Source organism: Marmota marmota, unplaced genomic scaffold (genome assembly GCF_001458135.2).
Source record: "Marmota marmota marmota unplaced genomic scaffold, marMar, whole genome shotgun sequence".
Lineage (NCBI taxonomy): Eukaryota > Metazoa > Chordata > Mammalia > Rodentia > Sciuridae > Marmota > Marmota marmota.
The window spans coordinates 44,710,374-44,719,368 of NW_026000108.1; the positions used below are offsets into that span (position 1 = coordinate 44,710,374).

At 35.1% G+C, this 8,995-nt stretch overlaps 1 pseudogene; it reads left to right on the forward strand.

Annotated features, from left to right (window-relative positions):
- The first annotated feature begins 335 nt into the window (after positions 1-335).
- On the forward strand, positions 336-1,107 carry LOC107138968 (annotated as a pseudogene).
- The last annotated feature ends 7,888 nt before the right edge of the window (positions 1,108-8,995 follow it).

Genomic DNA, 8,995 nt, shown 5'->3' on the forward strand with positions numbered 1-8,995 from the left:
TGTAATGATTTATCAGCTTTGTTTTCTAACCTCATATTCTTTCTTCTGTTTGATCTAGTCTATCGGTGAAGCTTTCAACTGAGATTTTTATCTGATTTACTGATCTTTTCATTTCCAAAATTTCTATTTTATTTTTTTTTTCAAAATCATTTTCTCTTTATTGAATTTCTCATTTTATATATGGCATTATTTTCATGAATTCATTAATCATTTGACCATATTCTCTTGGAATTCATTAATCTTTTTCCAAAGGATTTCCTTTTGAATATTTGTTCCAGTATTTTATGTATTGAAATATCTTTGGCATTTTAAATCCAACTCCAAAACCACACACCTCTGCTGCTGTTGCCATGACCAGGACTGCCTGCCAGCACCCCACAGCTTACAGCTTTGCCACCATGGAGGACATGAAAGAATATAGCAACATAGAGGAATTCACAGAGGAATCCAAGATCAATGAGAGTAAAAAATCCGCAAGATGATGGTAAAATGTTTATTGGAGACTTGAGCTGGGATAAGAGCAAGAAAGATCTGACTGAATATGTGTCTTGATTTGGGGAAGTTGTAGACTGTATGATTAAAACAGATCCAGTCACTGGAAGATCAAGAGGATTTGGATTTGTGCTTTTCAAAGACGCTGCTAGTGTTGATAAGGTTTTAGAAGTAAAAGAACACACACTGGGTGGCAAATTGATATGCCCCAAAAGGGCCAAAGCTTTAAAAGAGAAAGAACCCTCTAAGATTTTTGTGGGTAGATTGAGCTCAGATACTTCTGAAGAACAAATTAAAGAATATTTTGGAGCCTTTGGAGAGACTGAAAATATTGAACTTCCATAGATACAAAAGCAAATGAAAGAAGAGGATTTTGTTTTATCACAAATACAGACATTGTTAGAAAGCAGATATCACTAATTTGGTTCTGGGAAGTGTGAAATCAAAGTTGCATAGCCCAAAGAAGTATATAGACAGCAACAGCAACTACAAAAAGGAGGAAGAGGTGCTATAGCTGTTAGACTAGGTGGTACTAGAGGTCGTGGCCAAGGTCAACAGTGCACTTACAGCAAGACATCAGGAGGGAGTGGTAAGCACCAAAATAAAAGATGCTAAAGAAACCCATCTTTCAGGACAACATTGAAGTTTGGTCTTCTGTTGATCTAAGATGATTATTTTGAAAAAGACTTTCTAGTGTACAAGACACAACTATGTCCAAATGTATATAGCCACCCATTAGTTGTCTTTGTTTTTACTTTGTCCTTTGCTATCTGTGTTATGACTTAATGTGGATTTGTGTTTGTACAAATTTTATTTGTATGATTTCATTTTAAATCTCAAATAAATCCTTCTTTATGTGATTCTTAAATTTAAAAAAATATTTTTGAGATCTCTTTTTATAGAATTATTGATTTTAGGAGATGTCATATTGTCTTTTGTTCATATTAAGTTTCTATCCAGAGGTTTGCACATTGGTTGGGATGGATTTCTTCCTCTTTTATAAGCAGGCCTTCTTAATAAGTAGCCTTATCTTGCTGATGGGTGTCATGTATCAGTTTGTTGTATGGTGTTGATTTATTTCCAATGGGGCCTTATAGTGCAAACATCCTGTGCCCCTTTAGTTATAAGTTATGGCTACCATATGTTGTATACTGTATCAGATCCTGAGGGACCTGTTTTTTGTCTAAGTCCAATAAGAGTGGTATTCCTCTAGTAATCAGGCAGGTGTGGTATAGACCACAAAGTATATGTGATACACCATCTTCAATTACTCCTAAAATAGGAATAGATGCCCTTATTAGGTGGTGGGGTTTCAATGGGTACTGTTAGAATTGGCAGATACTTAAAAACAAATCTGATATAGCTGTTCCAATCATGGTAAAGGTTCTAAAAAAGCTATAAGTTTATGTATCCAGTTATATTTAAATAGCAGGTTCTTTCAGGTTTAAGCAGAACAGGCTTATGCCTTAAATCTGGGCTTAATTCTGTTCAGGTGAGCTGGTAGTGTAGTTCAGAGGATTTACCCTAAGTGCAAGAGACACTAAGCTTGATCCTCAAGTATTGGGAAAAAGAAAGAAAGGGCAAAATAATTATAAAATAATAAAAAAATAAGAGTAGATAAATAATAAAATGTAAATGAAGAGAAAAATAATGCAAATATTAAAAAAGAAAAATTCAGGAAGAAGAAGAGAAAATTCAGTTAAAGAAGAAGAAAATATATAATAAGACAATGGTTGGAAAAAACAATGAGAAATGAAAATAAATAATAATAATAGAATTCACAAAGATGAAACAAAAGAAAAGAGTAAAAATGTCTCCTAGGGAGGGTTCTGGGCATCATTTCTCTCTGGTTCTGACTGGGATCCTCTAGGGAGGGCTGAGTTGCAGTGCAGCCTGTTTTTAGGCCTCTTAGGTATAAACAAGTAAGTTGAGGTGGAAAGTTGCTGTTCCCCACCTTTCTTGATCTAGTGGGTTAAGAAAAATGCTAATCATGCCAAATGTATATTTCCTCCAGAGGGTTTTAGACTGTACATGTAGACCATATGGAAACTTGAGATCTGAAATGAGGCCATCTCATCTACCTGGTTTTAGTGGAGCATGAACTTTGCCCAAGAGGCCTATATTGACTCTAGAGATTTTTTTTAGACGTGTACCTGGAGGCATGTCAAATGTTAAGCCAGGACAGATCCTGGAATACCTCCAAGAGTGGAGGAAACAGTTAAATCAGTGAGCTTTATGTTGGATGGAGTTTGGGGAACTCAGGAACTTGGTAACCTCAACCCTGGTGCCTTCAGATCTGGCCCCTGTTTGAAACAATATGTAACTGATATAGCTTTATGTCACAGAAGGCAAGATATCACTGCCACTCTTCCCTCCACTCCCCTTCCTGTTGCAGACCCTGCTTCCCACAGAAAATACCTGTTGCCAAGCTTGTTCAGATACTGTCATACATCCTGACCATGTGTGTGTGACCACTGTCTACCAGGTCAGTGCAGTGTGTGTCTCACAGACCCTGAGTTGTGATTATGCCAGATATATGATTCCCAGAGCAGTTTAATCCCTAGCAATAAAATACTTCTCAAAGTGGCTCCTTTATGTAGCACTCTAGAGGTTCTTTGAGAGATGCAGTAGTTCCTTCTCTAAAAATAGTCTGTTACAGACTTCAGATCATGGATTTACTTAAGCTATGTGTCTATCATATACAGCTCTCTGTACCACACAGTGGCATGTGTTCTTTAAAACCCTCAGAAGGGAGAGACACCTTTGCCTACTAAGGAGCTGGGTACCCAGAGATGGGATATTACTACACATGCATCATCCGATGTTAGAACTGTAGCTATCAAAGTCTAAGATATCTTTAGTTAAGCCTGTAATTGACCAGAATAAAAACATTATGAGGAGATAAAAACATATTATATGGTTGTATATTCTCAATACTACACATTTAAGTATGAAATAAATTTTCTATTTTTATTCTCTTGTTAAGCCATGATGGATATATTTAAAAACAATGGGCAGTGTTGATGTGAATATGAAATTGCTGAGTGAAGGATGTGATCCATTTCCTCGGAGGATAATAGAGAGTATTTGTTTACTTATTTATTTTTGATTGAAGTTCTTTGAAAGCAGAATTTTGGTGACTTGGGAAATTTGTGCTTCTATAACAGAATTTCAACATATGTATTTTGAAGCCCAGGATCCACCAATAATACTGAAAAGGAAAAAAAAAGCAAAGACCACCTTACATACACTTACTAACATATATGCCATCTTATATATTACAGTTGGTCATTTATTCACACCTCCAAAAAAAGAGCAGAGTTTAGTGCCTGGAATGTATGTTGCTCCTGGTAATAAAGGTGACATGAGTTGTGATCAATTTATATAAGAGGCAGCACAACAAAGATGACTTGACTTAGGTCAAGTGAGAACAAGATTCTCAACTGCTATACTGAAGTGTATTAGCTCTATATGCCTGATGTTAGAGTAGACTACAGATGGAGACAATAGCAAAACAGCATTTGAATTTTTCTGCCTCAGGGAAGAATGCAATAACTTACCTTTATTTAAAAATACAGTGAAGGTAAGAAGCAAGTAAAATTGCCAAAAATAAAATATGAATCCTATGGAAACAACCAATTTTTGAAAAATTATAAGCCTAGCAAGTACATTTCTATTTCTATTTGAGACAACTTGATATATCACAACATTATAAAGGAAGAGAAAAAAATCCAAGAATTTCTGGCCATGTTTGGAATTATTTGGATTTAAATATAAACAAAAATCTGGGTGGTAAATCAAAGTGTATTATATTTCAATTGCTGATTCATTTTTTTGTCATAGATAAAGTTGTCTGCCATTTCATAATAGATCCTCAATACAAAATTTTACCATAATTAAAATTAGATCTTTATAACTTTGAACCATAGTGGAGTAGTGTGAGTCTCCAGGAATATGATTAAATTACCTGTTATAATCTGTTAAATATACCATTTTTCACTTCTTTAACATTTCAAAAACTAACATTGTGTCAATTAATGTTTTATAAACTCTAATTTGTTACCAAGTTATTTCCTGAATAAGGTGGTATAGAAATCAAATAAGTAAAGGAATAGTTGATGCTAACAATAATAAATTTGAGAAAACTTCTGGTCCCAGAAGACCTGAAACATTTCATTTATTTTTTATTGCAAATAGTATTGAAACTCCAGAACAAAGTTTGAATGTCCAAGGACTGCCAGAAGAGTGCAACCAGCAATTTCATGAAGCCCAAACCTTATATTTGGAGAAGTACCATACTTTCCACACAGAAATATGAAGATCACATGCATGCATCATGTAAGAAGTGATATTTCTCTTATGAGATGAGCTAATTATCAGAGTCTACATTACAAACAATAACACTCAGTTGCTCTCCTCACTGTCATAATCTGTGAGGCCACTCTGGGTCATCTGTCTTGTTCATTCAGATAAGAACATTAATTAAGAATCTGACTTTTAAGTGCATAGGAATGTTATAAATCCATGAAGCTATATGTGGTCACTCCTGTGCCAGATAAGAAGTAGGGGATCAATTTTGACAGTTTTCTTGATTTCATTAGCCAGTCTTTTAAGTAAGTATTATCCTTTGTGCTTTGTCATTTTTGAACAGTAAGGACACATCTTTTTCCCAGAGTCCTGCATTTTCTGCTTGCAGCTGGTATGAATAAACAAAGGAATCAATGGCCTTGTGTAGGAAATTTGATCAAAAGCAACTCTTATCTTTGATGAATAACTTTGTAAGAGGAGTTAAGAATAGGAACAAACTGGATTAAAGCTGCGTGTGTATACAAGTATCAAATGGATTTGAAAACTTTTTTTATATTCTTATAACTATAAGTCATCAGAATAAAAAGTGGGAGTTCTGTGTACTTCTGATGGCTGACTTAGCCATAAGGATATGGTTAACTGCCATTAGAAATTAGATGGAATTATGAATATGGATAGGCTGTCATGTACTCTAATTATCATGTTCCCAGTTTTGGGGACACTGCTTTTCTCACAATAAGGGCTTGAAAATTGTTTATTTGGTGGTTAAATGAATAGAGCAGAGTTAGATATTGGTTTGGGGAGAAAAACCATCAGGAGAATAAAAGCCCTGATATTCACAGAATATAGAGCTGAAGGATAAGAATTGGGATTCCTGCAGACCAATTGATCTCAAAAAGGTCTAACTGGGTAAAAACCCAGCAGCTTTCTGGAGTGTAATGATGGAAGGCAGGGTATAGGCTGAGTGTAAAGATAGAAGTATGTCTGAAATAAATATCAATAAGGTCACATAAGAAGATATTCGAGGAAGTAGCCTTACATAATAAAACTCAGATTCTAATTCTAACATGCTAGAGGTTGTGTGAATATATTTTCTCGAGTAAGAAGTGTTTAAATTTGTCACTGTCAGCTCAGCTTTGGTTACCTGGATAATATTCTTTTGTTTGTTAGGGTCTGTAAACAAGTCAATATGGCGCCTGGCATTTTGCAGAGGGAGTGGTTTGTGAAGTAACACCAGCAAGCCATTAAGTGTGGAGATTCCTTATTGGTTGACTGCTGTATCTAGTTTATGTTAATTAAGATAAGCTGTGTGGAATGTATATACATCCCTCCTGTCCTTCAATAAAGGGCTCCTACTCCTGCTGTATCAATCTACACAAGTTGTTCGTCACCCCCTGGTTATTTTGCTGCAGCCGGACTGCGGCATTTGTTAATCTCCAAAATGAAATTAATACAATACTTTGTAATGTAATGATGAAAGAAAATATGTGATTCAATTGAAACAATGTCCAGAAAATATAAGAAGTGTATTAGAAAACATTGCTATTATTGAAGAAAGGAGAGAAAGAGTAGCAAGAGAATAAGACCAAGAAGGGACCTGATGATGAAACTGAATATTAGATAATTACTATGGTAATTAGATTCAAGAAAATTAAACAGTCTAGTTATTATGGTATTTAATGCAATTTTGGTCACAAGAACAGGATAGAAATGCATGTTAGAGTTGTGTCAAGATATTGGAGTAGAAAATACCATCAATTTTGCTTTGATTCTTAGTTACCTAAACTTAAAGATACATGTACATGCCTTTAGATTTTGTAAAATAGAAAAAAAGATACAGTAAACATTAACTATGGGAAATGAGGACTCTAACAATAGATATCAAAGCAAATTTAAGAAACCAAACAAGAGCAAATATAAGAAGAAAAGTACACTGCAGCCTTGACCTCCAGGGGTATTATGTTCCCTCCAGAGGTATTATGCCCCATGAAATGTGTGTGTAAATTTTTCTGGGTGTACCCATCTCTGGAGAGTCAGTGGGGATGTTAATAGGAAGTTAAAAACCAAAGCAGTTTTTAACAAGAAAAATCAATTCCAAACACAAAGTTCATAGTCTACTATCAATTTCAGAATTTCAAGAATGTGGTTTGTGCTTTCCAGGGAACTCCCTTCATTCCACATCATGGGCTTCTGGGTGAGTATTTATGATGGTCTGGAAAGTTTATCTTCAGTAACATATTTATGTAATTTTCTGTAATTGATAAATAACCAACCAAACTTGTAGTCTATATTTAAATTTTTCATATGTTTACAGTTCTTATGCTTTGTTTGTTTGGGTATAGCAAAATATGTCTCCTTTCAAATATTCTGTCAGTGATACACAGAAGACTGTTTGCAAACACATTAAAGTGATTCAGTAATTGATGACTCATAAACAAGAGATCAAGTCGTGTTTCTGGTGCTGGTTGCTGTTTTACTTAAGTGGAATGCAATTTAGGCTATTCATGGGAAGTGACATTGCATGTTATTTGATCCATCAGCTTTTTCAAGCTACTCTGAATTAGTGCTCACATCAAAATGACTAAAGAAGAGATTATTCTTTTTGTGAATTTACCCCATATATACTTAACTATTCATATTTAATCATCCTATAAATTATAATATAGACATTGTATTATCATACATAATAATATGGATACTACAAAGATTTGTATAAAAGTCCTGGCTTGGCTACTGATTAACAAGCTAGTTAATCCTGTCAAAATACTAATTCTTTCCATATCTAATCTTATCAAAATACTGTTCACTTTGTAATTCTGTCATGAAAAGTGAAAAAAGATAGCCTCTTCAACAAATGGTTCAGGGAAACTGGAAATCTATATATAGTAGAATGAAATAGAACCCCTATCATTCGCCCTACACAAAACTCAACTCAAAGTGGATCTAGGATGTAGACATTAGACTACTAGGAAAAAAAAAAAAAAAAAAAAACAGCCCAAATCTCCATCCGGCTGGCTAGGAACCAAATTCCTCAATAAGACTCCTAAAATGCAAAAAATAAAATCAAGAATCAATAAATGGGACAGTATCAAACTAAAAAAAAAAAAAAACTTCTTTAGAGCAAAATAAATAGTAAAGAATGTGAACAAGAGCCTACAGAATGGGAGAAAATCTTTGCTATGATGGTGGCATTTATCTCCAGGATATACAAAGAATTCAAAAAACTTAACACCTAAAAAATAAATAACCCAATCAACAAATGGATAAAGGAACTCAACAGGCACTACAAGTAAAAATAAATGTTGGACAGGATTTGGGGAAAAACATTGACTTATACATTGTTGGTAGGACTGAAAATTGGTACAACCTCTCTGGATAGCAGTTTGAAGATATCTTAGAAAACTTGAAATGGAACCATCATTTGACCCAGTTATCCCACTCCTCAGATTATGTCCAAAGTACTTAAAATAAGAATACTACAGTGACAGAGCCACATCATTGTTTTTTAGCAGCTCAATTCACAATAGCCAGGCTATAGAAATAAAGTAGATGCCCTACAACATATGAATGGATAAAGAAAATGTGGTATATATGCACAATTGAATATTATTCAGCCATAAAGAAGAATGAAATTATGGCATGTGTTGGTAAATGGATGGAATTGGAGATTATCATGCCAATGAAATAAGCTAGTCCTCCAAACCAAAGGCCTAACATTTTCCTTAACATGTGGTTGCTGACCCACATTATGCAGGGAAGAGGGAAGAATAGAAGTTCATTAGATTAGACAAAGAGTGTCGCGACTTCTTGCCTGCAAGGAAGACGCAACACTCAGGAATCTTCTCTCAGTAGTTTATTTCAGGCCCTTGATAGTTCTTCTTCTCCCCCTCGGATGCCCCTCCCAGCCTTAATAAAGCATCTCAAGCCCCAATGCAAAGCAGCCACGTGGAGCTTTCTCATAGGGTGATGAAAAGTCATGCGCCAACTCTCCCAAATAAGGAGTTGTTTGTCACAGACCACAGCGGAGCCAGCGCCATCTTGTAATGGCGACCATAATTTGCATAAACGGCAGAAGCGGCTCACCACAGTTCCCCCTTTCTATTTTCTTAAAACAATACAGGCAAGAGTAGAGGTCCTATCCCACTGTGCAGAAGTGGCTGCATAGTATGGCTCAGTCTTAAGGAGGGCCCTTCCC